Here is a 16,421-nt window from a genome sequence, read left to right on the forward strand (position 1 = left end):
ACTTATTTGGGGGAATTTTGGTATTTTATCGTATTTAAAGCAAAGGAAGATATTCAAGACCCAGAAACAAACTTCTAGGTCTAATATAGGGAGATGAATAGATTCAGAGGGGTGAGAGCTGTTCCATAAATTTACATTTTGGTGTGGTCTTTGATTGTATGTGTTTTTTTCTAGGTTAGGCTAACAAACTTCTGTTTTCAGAGCCCAAACCAAAAGTTGGGTTTTTTTGGCATGTTGTGTGTGGGTTGGGAAAGGAATTTGTCCGGGTCGGAAGCTAGTTATACAGATGGTTCTAAATATGTTTCAAAAGCTTTTTTTCTCCCTTTTGTCATTAAATTTGTGAAAGCAGAAAGTTGCAGGGAGCTTTGCAGCTTAAATAGTGGTATTTCCCCCTGGAGAGTTTGAACGGCCCAGACCGGTTTCAGCCCTGCTGTTCCTGGGTGGATCCCTCTCTTACTTTTTCAGGTGTGGTGGGTGGGAGCCTCTTTCGCCTTCTAGACTTAGCCTCCCTGCTTTGCCTTGTAAAAGAAAACAGATAGATCCTTGGTAACTGGATTGCCATCCCCTTCCTTCTAAAACTACCTTTGATGGCAAAGATTTGTGGCGGTATTGTATGTTCAGTCTGCACGTACCATAATGTCTGGTGTCCGTGCTTAAAGGGATAAGGAACCTCTAGCCATGCCTTTTAGCTCACCTGAGTTAAAGTAGCACACAAGAGACGTTTTCAGCTTTGTGCTCTCTGAAAGAGGCTGGGATTAAAAAAAGGTCAGGCTGAAACACTTAATATAGACTCTAGTGTGTAGGGTGCGTTTGCGAAAGAACAGGGGTAATTCTTATTTTTAAACCAATCTGAAAGTTGTTTTTTTGGAGGTGCATTTTTGATTTGGTTAACTTGCTGTGAAATCAGAAATCTTTTAAGAACTGAAGGCCCATGGCTGTGCTTTCGTATCTTACGTTTAATCTTAAGATTTGTTTTTGTTTTGCACATACATTCTTGCAAAAATACTAGATAAGCATATAGCCGGCTCCTCGGTAGCTGAAAACTGGATGTTCCCTACCTTCTCCCTTTGAAAATGCGAATCATCTGCAAAATTATAACTGCAATAGACATTGCTCTAATTGTAGCAGGATGGTCCTTAATATGTAAGCTGCTATTAGATTTAAACTGGTATGTATCTATACTAATCCTCTGATTTTGAACCCCCCACCCCACGCCACCCCGCCCCTTAATTCTTTTTAGACTAGAACACTTCCTTGAATTTCTTTTCCAGGACAAGACTGTTTCTTGAAAGATAATCTCATTCTTGTGAGGTTGTAGCTTCAGAGGAAACTGAACTTTGTCCCTTTTAATCTAATTTATGCAAGGGCTACAGTAAGATTTTAATGTCTGGATCATCTGATTATAGCAAGTGCAGTTAAAAAGAAAGAGAAAGGACGACGTGTGTGTTTTGCTGGGCTGTAGTTACATCATTTCCAAATTTTCGAAAGCTCCCTTCAGCCTTGACTGCAGCCTGGGGGGTTTCTTGGTGGATCTCTGGAGGATCGGTCGTGCTGCTGCCAGAGTGTCCGTTTCCCACTCAGCCTTTAGGGGGAGGGCTGAGGGAGTCGGAGCGAGTACAAAGGCAGTTTGAAAACAGGTTCTGGGTGGCTGAGTGGTGGTGGTTTGGGTCCAGCTTTAAACACTGGGCTTTGTATCACTGCAGTGAGCATCCTGGTTGTAAAGCGTCCAGGACTATTTCCACGAACGGAGGCATTGTTTTGACTGGTGTGTGCTATTAGAGCCTTTTGAATGATAAGATGGAAGCTTCGTCTTTTACCTCACCTCTGCTAGTTCTTCCAGGAAATAGAGGAAGAGTGTGAATAAGTAAATCTTTTATTTTTTGTTTCGCTCCTCATTTTGGTTTGGGGGTAGAAAATGACAAGTAAGTATGAGTTCTGCAGATTTTCCTTTCCTTGTTTGACTCCTCTATGCTGTTGGTTTCTTTGTTATATGACTAAGGTATGGTCTGTGTTCTAGGTAGGGGCCTCCTTTGGGTGTCTAGAGTCTTAATTCCTTTCTTAGGGTTCACTTATGGAGAGTCAAAGGGGTTAGAACACGTTCTTTCAGCTAGGATAAAAATGGGGACTGTTGGAAATCTTAAAAAGAAGCTCTGAGTAATTGCAATTTCAGCCTTGGGTTTATGAGGTAGATGATCTCTAGAGATGAGTGAGAGAGGATGGATGCAAATAAATTAAGCGTAGATCATTATTCAGTTGGAATACCAAAGTGATTAGCTCGGTGTAATTCACTGCTTTCTGCTCTGGTACCTGGTGCCCCTGTTCCTAAGTGCCAGCCCTCCCTCTCCCGCCCCCACCTTGTTTACTCAGTGAGTGCTAACCATTTTGCCTGAACTATTTATTTAATTTCCTACAGTAACTTTCTGTTTGTTGTTTTTTGGTTTTTTTTTTGTTTTTTAAGGAATTTGAGCCTCAGAGAACTTGAGGTTTGCTGAAAATTTCAGTGCTTGTAAGTGACCAAGGCCAGGATTAAACCCTGTTCTGACTATATAAAGTTAGTGGATTTAACCGCTAAAACACTGCCGTTCTCCAGAGAGAATAGAAACAAGAGCCAGAACTAAACTGAGCCCTTTTGAGAGGCAGGAGTGCTTCATCCTGAGGAAGGTCAGTGCTTGCTTAGAGTTCCTGCATGCTCCGAGATAGAGTAGTGTATGTAAAAAATCCATTTTCCATAAAGCTGTAAGGAGCTAGATATGTTAGAATGGATATTATCTCAACTTTATTACAGGGATCTTTCCATATGCACACCATTATTGTCCTGTAATTCTTTTTTTTTTTTTTTTTTCATTATTGTCCTGTAATTCTTAAACCTACTGGAAATGCCTCAAACTTTATTTATCAGTGAAATTTCTTCCAGAGAATTTTCTGACTTGGGTTTGGAATGAATTGCCGATTTGCAGGGAGAGGTTTGTAGCAGGTAGTTCAAATAATGTTTATCACACTGTATTACAATTGTCTGTTTTTTTTTTTTTTTTGTCTTTTCCCCTATTCTGACCTGCTTGAGTGTAGATACTGTCTTATCTCTGTATCCCCTTAGCGCCTGTCTTAGTGTCTGGGATATATCGAGTGAAGTGAAGTCGCTCAGTCATGTCCTACTCTGCGACCCCACGGACTGTAGCCTATCAGGGTTCTCCCTCCATGGGATTCTCCAGGCAAGATTACTGGAGTGGGTTGCCATTTCCTTCTCCAGAGGATCTTCCCGACCCAGGGATCGAACCCAGGTCTCCCGCATTCCAGGCAGACGCTTTAACATCTGAGCCACCAGGGAAGCCCTGGTGATATATTGAGGTGCTCAGTAAATCTTGGTTAAATAAGGCACGATGGGAATCAGTGAGGGACTTTTGTGGGGAAGGCTGAAAGGAAGTTGAGATGGGAAGAAATTCAACAAAGATGAATAAAATTGCTATGTGATTTTGAAATTTAGTCTGTAGTTTTAACTTTTTATACATTGCCTACCTTCCATTTTTAAATACAGTTTTTAGAAAGAATTGAAGGTTTAAAATTTGAATTTTTCTTTAATCCTGTTTCTTTTCTGGGCAAGCAGTACAAATAATAGTGTAAATAGTTAAGAATCCTAGTCAGTTCATCTCATATTATAGGCAGCTGTTAACTTCAGCCACTGAAACCTTATATGTAACCATTTTCTAGAGGGGAGGAACTGGTTACCCAGAACATATTAGGGCAGCAGCAGGGAAGTATTGCTTTCAGCTGTGTTGGAAGTAAATGGTTTTTATACTTGTTAATAAAAACATAAAAAGCTTGAAATGATAGTTTGAACATTAGTGCTTCAAATAAAGTATGTTTGGACATCATTATATATATACATTTTTTGTCACTGCTTTCGCTATGAAACTAGGAGATTTTGTTCACAAAGTGTATTGGAAAGTTTATGAGTTTAAGAACCCAAATTAATTTTCTGGGAAATTAGGAATAATAGTAACAAGAAATTTGCCTAAAGGAATGAGCCATAGCTTATTACTATGTGATTTCATGTTCTCTTTCCTTGCAAAAGGGGTTAAATGCTATGAGACGCTGAAATAGGGATTGCTCTGCCTAAACGCAGCTGCCTCCAAGGTTTGTAATAGAGGGCATTGATATCTCCTGGCAGGGAGATTGTAAAGGCGGGGAAGAACGACTGTTCAGTTAGAACTATCCAGTGGGATATGAAGGTATGGATTGATTTGTATTTAGTTTTATTGTATAATGTATTTTTGGAAGTAACCGCCCCCCACCCCCCATTCTACTTGGAATTGCATGTTATTGATTATTAAATGTGGACCCTGTTCTCAATACTTAATATTTATTATTCTGGTGCAGGGACAGTATTTTCCATTTTAAGGCCATTTTCCTCTCCAGTGAGTCCTTAAACCTGATTGGAATGATGTGGGCATTTAGATTAGGCATGTAGTGGGGACATTATAAAGATAGAGAGTTTTCTTTTCTCAAAGTCTTCTCTGATGGCCTACAGGTAATTTGGTCACAAAACATGCCCCATTTTGGATGATAAAACTTATTTTGAAAACATTTCAGACTTTCAGAAAAATTGGAATAGGAGTACAATAACTCCTGTATATCCTTCATTCACCTTAACACCAGTTGTTAAAATTTTGCCATAAATGCTTTATTATTCTGTATTTTTTGATCAATATGCTGACCAAACAGGGAATTTCCAATCTAAATGTGCCACAAATATAGAAGCAGGGCAGCTCTGCATGCTAAGAGCGTGGATGCTGGAGCTGGACTGCTGCTGCTGCTGCTGCTAAGTCGCTTCAGTCGTGTCTGACCATAGACGGGTACCTGTGTTCAAATCTTCTACCACTTAACTAGCGAAGTAGCCCTGGGAAGATTGTTTAATTGCTCTATGCCTCGATCTCCTTGTATGTGAAATGAGGACAATGATATTAACTGTCGCATAGGATTGTTGTGATGATGAAGTGACTTAATACATGCGAAATTCATAGGCTGTTGTCTGGCTCATGGGAACACCTCGTTTTTGCTATTAGAATGAATACTTTGAATGAATTCAAACATCATTTGTCTGACTAAGTTTCCTTTAAGGTGTCTTAAGACCTGAGACTCTGTGGTGGATATAGATGCTTTTATTACAGAATAAATGGGTATCCTGGATGAATAGGCTTTTCTTTCTTTTTTTTAAATAGACAAAAAGTGCCTTTAGCGATAGGCAAGTTTAAGTTGTGGAGGCAGGGTAGTCCAAAGTACGGGTGCTGTGGGAATGGATAGCTTTTAATAAATTGAGGCGTGAGTGAGAGAAGAGAAGCTGGTGGCAGCCAAAGCTGCAAATTTCTTAGGAGATTTGGATACTTTAGGGGGAAAAAACAGCAATACAATTTCTCCCATCTTTTTGTATCTACAGGAGACAGAAATCTAGCATCCAAGGGTAAACTTCCTTTAATTTTGGTAGAGAGTGGATTGAAAAAGCTTTGTTTGGGTTTATTATTCTTAATTTCGGACCAGTTTCTTTCCCTTGATGTCTCACTTGTCCAACCGGGATTTTGTAGGATAACGTTAGTTTTGAATGTACAGGAAGCAATTGCACAGCGATGAAGGTGGTTTTTTTACTGTCTTCTCTTGAAATAAACCTCACTTTTTAATGTTAAGGAAACATCATTTTCTATTCCCAACCCTTATTTATGGGACATTTGCAAAACTGAGACACATAGAGATTTTGAGTTCATCAGTGCTTCCTGTGAGAAGTGTGCTTCTGTGAAAGTGGTCTGTCTGCTCTTATATGTGGAAAACTAAACTGTGGCCTGTGGGAAATACATATGTGTTAACTGCAGCCTTGTCTGGAAGCTTTTGGTTTCTTCCAGCCTAAGTTTTTCCTTCCCTCATACCAAATAACCCATGAAACTAGTGTTCTGGAAAGCCTTTACACTTCGTTTCTGTTGGCTCTCTATAGCTTCCTATCATGACTTCTCCTAACCCCATAGGTGTTCATTTGTGACTGTGCTGGGTCTTTGCTGCAGCGTATGGGCTTCTCTGCTTGCGACAGAGCGAACTGGGGGCTGCTCTAGTTGCGGTGTGTGGACTTCTCAGTATGTGGCTTCTCTTTTGGGACCATGGAGCCCATGGGCTCCGTAGTTGTGGCTTAGTTGCCCCTCGGCCTGTGGGACCTTCCTGGACTAGGGATCAGACAGACCTGTGTCCCCTGCGTTGGCAGATAGATTCTTACTCACTGCGCACCAGAGAAGTCCTCTGTGGTTTTTTAAACCCACATTTCCCTCTACTGATTCTCCTGTTTCTCCTTTTCGTTCGCTTTCCTCTTTTTATTTGGTGTCTCCTTTACCTTTTTGCCTCCCCTATCTTTTTCCCCTTAGGTTGGTGGTCTTCATGGGCATCACTTTGCCTCACTAACACTTAATATGAAAGAAATTTCTAATTCTTAAAATAGAATAAATTGTACTCATGTGGTGAAGGTTCGAGTATTAGGATACTGAATTTGGTTATTTCAGTTAGGTCTATATTAGGATTAATTGTTATGATTCAAGAAGACTGAGTTCTAATTCAGATTAAGGTTTTTTCCCCCCCATTTTCAAATATCACCCACATTTACTAATTAATTGCTCATTTTTATTCAGTAGAGCAGAAGATACTTACTTTCCTGGAGTAAAAGGAAGTCACTTACGGGGTATTTATCGGTTCTGTGTGTGTTTCCCATGTTGTTCAGTACTGAATGCGGCCGTGTATTGAGAGGTGTCTTTGTGGAGTAAAGATATTTGTTTTAGGGAGCTTATATTTGAAAAACCCAAAATGTATTCTGGTGGTTGAGGATATAAGGCATTGTTATAGAAACTAGGTCAACTTTTCAGTACTTTTATCAAAGCACCTACAGGTTCCATTTTATTGCAAATGGAGTAAATCTCATTGAAATAAAGTAGCTGGTGTATATTCAGTACACTTTTAAAATAGAGTGATCTATTTTAAAGGAGAAATTGGTGCCAATCTGATTTCTTTTCACTGTTTCTTTGTTGGGACGGGGGAGTTCTGTAACCTCTCTTCTGTTTAGTTCTCTGTTGGCTGCTTTGTAAACCAGGGAAGAATTGACCATTGAATGTCTGCCCTGCTGAAGGTCAGCCAAATCTGCAGGTAAGACTACTTGAGACCCCCATTGATGGGCCTAACGTCACAATTAGAAAGAAATTTGTAGAAAGAAAAATGAAATAATGTTGATTTACTTTTCCAAAGTTTAATTTTTTGCGTTCACTGAAAAAGTGAAACATCTTTGTTTGAAAGAGATCCGAGAGCCTGCTGTGCACCCACTGGGACTCACGGAGCTCACATTCCAGCTGGAGGAAGATAGGCATTAAGTGAGCAAGTAAATACACAGTAAGTCAGAGTATGATAGCACTATTGAGGAACAAAATAAAGCCAAATATGTGGAGTGGTGAATAGCAAGTGCAAGGGCAGGAGTGAGCTTGTTTTAATATGGAGCAGTTAGGGAGGGCCTCGCTTACAAATAATGTTTGAAAGAGACTTAAAAGAAATCGGAATGAAGTCACACAGATAAGGGTACAAAGTGCAAAGGCCCTAACAGACTGGTTGTTACTAGCAGGCAAGAGAGATGGGGTGGCAGACGCGTTCAGAGGCCCATGAGTGTGCGCATGTCAGGGGAGGCCGTGTGGACTCCCGCACTGTGCAGCGCTGGCAGTCTCCTTGCCGCAGACCCCAAAGACGACAGCTGAGAGAGAGTTTTTGTGTGTGCTTTACAAGGAGCTGAGGCAACACCTGGCCCAGCCTCCATCTTTGTCCCATTGCAGAATAGTCAGAAGGAAATCGCAAAGTAGCAGAATCTGCATAGGTGGATGACCCTTGTCTTGGAGAATGATAAAAGTAATGCAGCTATTTTGAACAAGCTTGTGTGTGTGTGGAAACTGAGATCAAATTTTTCTTCCCTAGAGAAATCTGTTTCTCCACCAACTGATCTACAGAGTCAAATTTCTATGAACAGTAGAAGTGACAGCCTTCTTTTTGAGTACATTTGAGTACATTGAGTTTTTTTTTTTTTTTAGTACATTTGTTGATTTGGCTTATGACCAAATATTATGCCTACCCCACTTATTTGCTGCTTTTTGTTTTGCTCATTGGACCAAAAGTTCCTGCTTCCTCACAGCCCTCATCATTGAGATTAAATAGCTTCAGGGTCCATTTTATAGGTCACCGTATCCATATTACTGTCTTGCACATCAGGGGGTGTGATCAATCCTGATAACTAACTGTATGTCTGTTTTCCCTTTTTATGTATTAATATGTTTAAGCAGTAATGGTGTTAAAACATAGGCTGAACCCCTTGGCCTGGTTGGCTTTGGTGGGATTGAAGAAGCACTAGCGTGCAGTCATCAGTGTTCTGTGGCACCCCCATAATGGAAAGTAAAAGCATAGTGATTCCCAGAGGAATCTGTCTCGAATCACCCATTCTTTCTTTCTCTTGCAAGATTTCTTGTTTTGCTAGTCTGTCCTTCAGTGAAAGACTGTCTCTGTCTCTTTCTGGGTCTCTCTCTCAGTTTGGGGTTTAACCCTGTAGCTTGACCTGGTTACCACCTACTTTTCCCTTTAATTATACCTATCTAGTTGTCATTCTGTTACCTAATATCATCCTTGGGAGATGCCCTCGATCAGAAAACTTTTTTTCCCTCCTGTCCCCTTCTCCTTTGGTCAGATAACTGTATCATTTTGCAGGAAATACTCTCGGCAATCAGATTCCCCAAATTTTGGAGTTGCTTTAAATCACTGCTTTACAGATGTTTATAGTTGTCTTGAAAGTCAGTCTTTTGATGCCATTCTTCTTTCCTAAGTCTCTGGTGACATGCTTCCTTGTGGAAATACTCCTCTTTATGCTCCTTCTAAAAACATCTTACTATTCACTTGCTATTCAAAGCAGAAGTTAAAGTGACTTACTTGGATAAGTGTCAGAGGTAACACGTGAATCTAGAGTTTCTGGTGTTTCTATTATATTGTCAACTGGGCTAAAATTATCTAGGGTCTTGAATGTTAGATTTAAGACTTCAGACTTCTTTTGGGATGGAATGTGGAACCAATCTTAGGAAATGTGGTATAGCTCTTTGTTCCTTGGAGGAAAGTTAAACTGAGTCATTTGAAACAATAATTGGGTTTTCCAATCTGCAGTGTAAATAGGGATATCCTCCACTGTAGCAACTCAGGATTCCAAAGAAGTGAGATAGTTCTTCCTTTTAGGTTCTGAGCCTGGAATATAGCATTTAGTATTGTATCATTCTGGCCATCTATATATTTAATTCCATACTTTCAAAGAAACTTTAATCCAAACTGAATAACGAGCTGTCTAATGAACAGTAAAGCAGGTCCGAATAATGTATTTTACAACCAGTGTCCTTTTTGGGAGAGGAATGTGGTGGGCAGAGGGTTGTCAGGATAGGCCAGGATGGTGGTTCCCAGCAGCTGTCAGAACCGCTTTGAGAGCTTTTTACGAAGATGAATTCTGAGGCACCTAGATAGTAAGGTGTGAGGACTGGGGATGTAGATTTGGGAGATATTTCTAAAAACAGCTTCCCAGGTGATTCTGATCACTCAGGTTTGAGGACCACAAAATTGGAACTTTTGAGTTAAGCTACAGATCTGTATGATTTCTCAGATGGGTGGTGACTTAGTATGAGAAATAGAGGAGACTAGTTCATGGTGTCAGTGGGTAGTTGGAAGCTTTCTACCTCTGTATCCTGTGTTGTTTTGAAATAAATGACTGATGTCACTGTCGGATTTGGGGATTCTGCCAGTGCTTAGTATGGGATGGAGGACTTGCCTCTTAGGGGGAAGGGAAACTTAGACCACATCTCCATTTCCCTTCTCCATTTTGAAATTGTGGAACGACTTCAGGAGAGGATGTTAACATTGAAACTCAGCTGGACAATTTGTTTAAAACTCAGCAGGAAGGGCCAATGTTACTTCCTGTCTGAAAAGGAAGTGCCGGCTTCCTTCCCTTCCTCCTTGGCTAATGCTGGCCCACTTAGAATATGGCTGGGGGAGGGGCTGGTCACAGTAGTGCTTTAACTGGCTATTATGCCTGGGGAGGTCAGGTCATATCAGTGTGGAAGAGCAGAAGCATTTGTTCCCTTCTTAAAACCCGGAGATGGATGCTGCGTGGACTGCTTTCTACTTGACATTATCTAATAGCTTTGTGCTGCGCTTGCTGTTGCAGTCCAGGAAGCCTTCCAGTCTCCAAGACATTATTTTACATTAAACCTTATACCTCCCCTGTATTCCCTGACATTTGAAAATAGATCAAGGAGGGAAGAAACTGAAATCCATTTGATACTGAGGGGTAGGTTGTGGAAAGGAGAGCATAAATGGGCAGAGGGGAGTGGATGACAGAAGTTTCTTATTTTTAAATTGAGCCAAGAAAGCATTCCTTCTAAGTGGGGCCAGTTGGCACTCTTCCTGCTGTTTTAGTTCTGGCTTCTCCTTCCTACTGGCCAGTCAATTGTATTAAGTGTTTGATGTGAGTTTGAACTGTGGTCTCTGGGGCTGGGGGGAGGGAGGGTGGGGGAAACAGCTGGTGCCTTCATCAAGCTATCTCCATTATGCTTCTTTTCAGGGTGTTAGGGGGAGGGTGGTAGAGGAATTGGGTGTGTGTTAGCTGAGTCCTAGCAACTCTCAGTAGTGGGATTGGATCCTTGGGCACTTTTAATGCTATGTGGGATGTTGGCTAGTTGGAATGTAGCAAAACCTTTTCCCAATCACATTCTTTCCTCTGCCTCACCTCCTTCCAATTCTTTCAGCTTTGGGCTGACGGGGAGAAAAGGGGTATGTGTGAAGTTATATAGCAAAACAGATTCATACTTTCCCAACCATTTAGTATTCAGCTTAAGTCTTGGTCCCTTCCATTGACTTTCTCCTTACTTCTTTGTTATATCTTTGGTTGGGTTTTCTGACTGTCTGCAAACAGCCAGAGATAGGACAGGAGTAGAAGCGTGAAGTTGTGCTAAACTGCGATCAGTTGGCTGTACTGGTCTGCTTCCTTCCCTCACGTTGTGGGGTGACTGTATTTCTGAGTCAGCATGCATTTTCTGTCTCACCTGCTCAATTTGAGGCAGAGAACTTGCTGAGGATCCCTTTGGAGTAACAGCAGCAGAGATACTGGTGTGTCCGGTTCTCTGTCTGGGGTGTGTGTTTTTTTAAGTATCTTAAAAAAAAGATATCTTAAACTCTCCTACTGTGCTGTTTTATCTGCTTTTGATATAACCATCTCCCACTAATGTATTTGGCCTGGAGTATGAATGAAGGAGAATTGGGTAAGAATACTAACTTTTAAATTAATACGAACGTTTAAAGTTATTCCTGAGTTGGTTTGATTCAGCGCTGTGTAAGAGATTTCAAACTGCGTGTGCCTCAGTGATAGAGCTTGCAGTGGCAAGGCTCTGTCTGGTCTGAAATACAGGGTGAATACGGCTAAATATTCTTTTTTCTGTCCAGTCCTAGAATGACTTGATTATTGTGTCTATACCTGCTCCACCTCCTTGTATCTGGTTATATCATAGCCAGATATGGAATAATTCATTCTAATTGTGCTGTTTTAGACTTATCTCTTTTTGCATCAACATGTACCATCCAAATCAGGTTTCTGCATAGGGAGCTTCTAGCAGAGCCAAGAAGGAGAAAGGAAGGGGAGAAGATGAGAAATAACTGTGTATTACTCACTCTTTAATTGCCTGGAATATCCCCCTGGTTTGAGAGCTCTGCGCCCTAAACCTTGTGCTGTGCTTTACGCCAGGGGAATTGAGCCCTGGGGGCAAAGGGTGTTACTTTGGATTTCAAGAATCTGGTTAATAGGGCTTGACTTCTTTCTACGTCTTTGCTTCTGGAGTTTAGGGCTAACACCCAATGGGCTTGTATAAGACAATAAAAAAATGTATCATATATCCCATTCTTGGTATGAGCTGAGGGCTCTTATAGGGAGGGAGGTTTTCCTTCCTGATGAGGTGCCAAACCTGCATACAGCCCCTGACCCACTCCAGGGGCAGCAGTGAGCAGGGAAGCTGCTGTAGTGTCGACCTTTCTTGCTGCAAGAACTACTGTGCAACCCCTAGGAGACCTCCCTTCACTCCCTGGGGAAAGGGAGAACTTTGCTTCTGGCATCTGCTGGTGCCTGTTCCGCCTCTACACAGGGTGGAGTCTGCTGCCTTTTGTTTGTTCTCTGTGGGGCCTTTTAGAAAGCAGTTTTAGCTTGTGGCGAAGAGTTTGAAAGACTTTAAACAGTAGAAATGGGTGATAGAGAGCAGGATAGAGGATGTGTCCGAAGTTGTTTTCCCAGGCGTGAGTATTCTCTTGACTGAATGCGGATTGGTGATCAGGTTGCCATGATGAAGCTTTCTGTGGGATATATCACACACAGCTGAGCTGAGTATAACACCAGCAGCAGCTTTAAAATCCCCAGTCCCCCAGGTGAAGAAACTAGCCAAGAAGGAGCCTTGAAAATCGCCCCAGGCCCTCTGAGCCCTTAGGTCCTCACACAGGATATCTCCGCCGATGCTGAAAGGCCCGAGCTTTGTCCCCTGTAGCTTGGGGCAGGGAGGAGGGTTGTTTTCCCTGAACATGATAAGGAGCTGCTCGGGGCAGAGTGGGAGCTCGGGCTGGCGATTGGTAGACAGGATGCCCTGGAATGCGGTTGGCTTGCAGCCCAGAATCCAGCACTTTGTATTTGTTTGTTTCTGGGAGACTGTGGTCTGGTGCTACTGTGACAGGAAGTGAGAAAGCTGGGAGTGGGGGAGCCGAGAGGGGCGATGTCTTTGTGGTTCTCCTGTGAAATCTCTTTGTCCCTGGAGAGCCGCTCCGCTGCCGGGCTCTACTGAGAAGAGAGAGCCTTTGTGTGTCTAGTGGGTCTTGGGGCAGCGAGCTTCTCCGAGGGCCGGGGAGTGCGAGTTGTGACTGTGGCCTTTTGCGTTTAGCACTCGAGTTAAGTAAATGGCTACCGTCTCTTATATTGGGATCTCACTGACTTTTTAATGTGCGCTGCTACTATTTATAGATCTCTCGGATTTAATTAAGGAAGGAATATTAGAAGGAGGTAGATGTTTATTTTATGTTACGGTATATATTGCAGATCTGTTGAGTCTGTGAAAAGGATAGAAACAGGCAATTCCTTTTTTAAAATATAAATTTATTTATCTTAATTGGAGGCTAATTACTTAGTGGTTTTGCCATACATTGACATGAGTCAGCCATGGGTGTACATGTGTCCCCCATCCTGAACCCCCCTCCTACCCCCCTCCCCATCCCATCCCTCTGGGTCATCCCAGTGCACCAGTCCCGAGCACCGTGTCTCATGCATCGTAGAAAGGGGCAATTCCAATTGATGCCTTAGTCCATACGGAGCTGGAGAAACCCACTTCTTAAAAAAAAAAAAATCTTTGGCGCAGTGAAATGAATAAACACAGTGAATGGGGGATCCGTTTCCCCTGACCAGGGCTGGAACCTGGGCCGCCTGCTTCAGTAGCGTGAGGCCTTTAGCACTGGACCACCAAGGGAGGCACCCGCCCGCGCCCCCGTTTCTCAGTACGGAGAGGTACCCGCCCGCGCCCCCGTTTCTCAGTACGGAGAGGTACCCGCCCGCGCCCCCGTTTCTCAGTACGGAGAGGTACTGGCAGTTCCCTGCGCTCCAGTGGGCTGCGGTTGGTCGATGTCAGGGATTCCCCCTCTGTCTAGACTGAACCAGCACCTGGAGCGCCCCCACCCCTCCCCACCCCCAGCTCCCCTTGTTTTGTGTTTTCCCTGCCCTCCATTCCAGCTGTGAATCAGGCATCTCTTCTCAACTTGTGGATTGGGTGGCTGAGTCTTCAACTTCTTGCGGAGCTGGCTCGTCCCTGAGGACACACACAAGCGGCCTTTGATTACCCTGGAGGACAGCTGCCCTAGAGGCAGATTGCTGACATACCACTAGAACAATCCCTCCCCTCTGTTCTGATGCTGGCTAGCACAGTCTTCCCTGCTTCTAGTTCCTTCTGTTTTCTATCCCACCTCCGATCTCTGCTATTGGTTTAGTGAGGTGTCACATTAAAAATGGTAGTAGGGATATTTGTGATTAGATTTTCTTTCTTGCGCTCTGCTTAGAGAATGTGGCAAGTAGCCAGATTTCAATAGCAGGCCTTTCAGGGGAAAAGTAGGTGATTTTGTGCAAAGTAATACTTCTTTTGTTTCTTTTAGCTTTTCTCTTGAGTTCTTGTTCCTTTTAAAATGAGAAATCTAAGGTATTTCAATTCTGGCTATTCTTCTCCAGAACTGAGTAAAGTCTTGCTCTTTAAAATGAAGGTAGTGCCCAAAGGTCTAGATGCTTCCGCCTCATCCTCTGTCACCACCCCTCCATCCCGCCACCCAAAAGTTACTTTTGGTCACCTTCTGTATTTGAATTAGAATGACTTTTAACCACAAGAAACATAGGAAGTTCATATTCACTCAGTCTTTCAAGTTTCTGCCCCTCACTAGTTGTGTTGATCTTGGGCAGGAGACGGAATCCTTCTGATGTGCAAGTTTATTCGTCTACAGAAGGGGCCAACGCTACCTCAGGTTGTTGGGAAGAGTGTGTGTGTTTATTTATAGGCAGAGGTCAGTAATTAATAACTCACAAATACTCTCCCCCTATAAGGTCAGATTTTCTTCTTTTAGAGCGAAACATTTCCTTCAGCCATCTGCCCTGTGGCTGAAATAGGACCTTCACACCTCATGATGTCTTCATAGACTCACACTTGTCTCTGTGTTGCTTGTGTCAAAAAAGGCGTACCCTAAACCTAATGGAACCGGTGTCTTGTTGCTCATTTTAGGGCTCAGGGCTTTCTGAGGAAGCTGGACTGTAGATGTGATTCAGTTACATGCTTTCAGCTTTTCCAGGTCATCTTCAAATAATGGGCAAAAGAGTCGGTGGGAATACCAGAGATAGAAAGTTAGGCGGGTCGGTGAGAAGCTGCCACTTTAAAAAAGGAATGTGAGCTCAAACAGTTGGGTGACCTCTAGTAAACCTTAAGGTTAAGCTTTTTTCCCGTGGATTTTTTTTTTCCTAGCCTGTGGTAGTGAAGAGTGTAAGGTGTCCTAGTTAATTTTAGGATTTGTCTTTTATGAGACAGAAGTGAAGTTCTGTTTTGAGTAGACTTTTCCTAATTTCCCTTTGTATGCTGACCTCCCTCTTGTTCTCCCACTTTTTGTAGAATGGAGAAAGGCATTTGGCCTCTCCCCTTCCTCCAGTCTGACACCTCCCTCTGTATTTTTTTTTTGGCCCCTCCTTCTTATCTTTGTTTTCTTATCGGCCTCTCCCTGAAGCTCTGCTTTCTCCTTATAAGGCTGGCTAAGGTGCCTCTGGCAGGGTTGCAACAGGGATACAGGTAAGTAGCTCAATGTGTCTCAGACTCTCTGGATTGAGAGAAAATTCAGTGCTATCTGTCCCGGTGGAAGGCCTTGGAGAGGCACGTGGTTAGTGGGGGAGGAGGAGGAGGCAGCCTGGCCTGAGAGATCGGGAGGACTTGTTAGACCAGTCCTGCCTGTGTGTCACACGCCCTCCAGAGAAGCAGGTTTTGTTTCCTTCCATACCATTTCAGTCCTGGGCCCCCTCTGTAGACGAGAGCCGCACCCTTACTTTGCTTCAAAGCCAGCCTAGCATTTAGCCATTTTAGTATATTACGGTTTGGGGGGTTCCCAGGATACTTGGGAGGGGAAAAGAGCAATAAGAATGTTCCATCTGGTTTCTGAATTTAGGGTCAAGATGGTGGAGGTGTTTTTTTTTTTTTTCTTTTAAAGTCACAGCAAAAAACATTTAAATCCTGGAACAGGTAACTAGAATATTTAAGGTGTCCTAAGTGACCTATAGGGATTGCTAGCTCAGCTGCCTTTTAACAAGGAGTATTTCTTTAAAAACAAAAAAAACAAAAAGCCCAAAAGTTTCATGTATTTTCCTTTTTTTTTTTTTCTCAGAAACTCCAATGAGATAGCATGATCACTCTTTTCTAAGAGGAGGGTGATTTACCAGAGACTCCCTTAATTCATTAGATTTAGGTGGTGCTAGTGGTAACAAACCCCCGCTTGCCACGGCAGGAGACTAGGCTCCATCCCTGGGTCAGGAAGACGCCCCGGAGGAGGAAATGGCAGCCCACTCCAGTGTTCTTGCCTGGAGAATCCCATGGCCAGAGGAGCCTGGCGGGCTACAGTCCACGGGGTCGCAAAGAGTTAGATATGACTGAAGGGACTTCGCGTGCACGCAGTGGTGGACACGGTGAGACCTAGTCCTTCATTGCAGAGACTCCTTCCGTCAGCCTTCTGGGTGCTCTTAAGTGGAGAAGCTGGGCCGGTCATAAAGCAGGCCACGTAATTCTGAGAAGTGCCCAGTTGGCAGG

The 16,421-nt window shown here is 43.0% G+C and overlaps 1 protein-coding gene across 49 annotated transcripts in view; it reads left to right on the forward strand.

Moving 5' to 3' along the window:
- Positions 1-16,421, forward strand: part of CTNND1 (catenin delta 1) — a 45,038-nt gene that overhangs the window by 329 nt on the left and 28,288 nt on the right. For 2 of the 49 annotated variants that reach the window (XM_086341763.1, XM_086341805.1), the window contains exon 2: positions 7,085-7,164. The exons of 42 other annotated variants lie outside the window; for them this stretch is intronic. The gene's annotated coding sequence lies outside the window, so the exon portion shown is untranslated. Of the gene's footprint in view, positions 1-1,603; positions 1,923-7,084; positions 7,165-10,349; positions 10,370-11,315; positions 11,340-12,237; positions 12,361-15,138; positions 15,417-16,421 lie in introns of those variants that run through there. 5 more of the 49 variants (XM_086341792.1, XM_086341764.1, XM_086341765.1 and 2 more) reach the window with 5 other exon arrangements.

The sequence above is a fragment of the Bos grunniens genome, chromosome 15 (assembly GCF_055505025.1).
Source record: "Bos grunniens cultivar Pamir isolate PY7600 chromosome 15, Bosgru_T2T1.0, whole genome shotgun sequence".
NCBI classification, from domain to species: domain Eukaryota; kingdom Metazoa; phylum Chordata; class Mammalia; order Artiodactyla; family Bovidae; genus Bos; species Bos grunniens.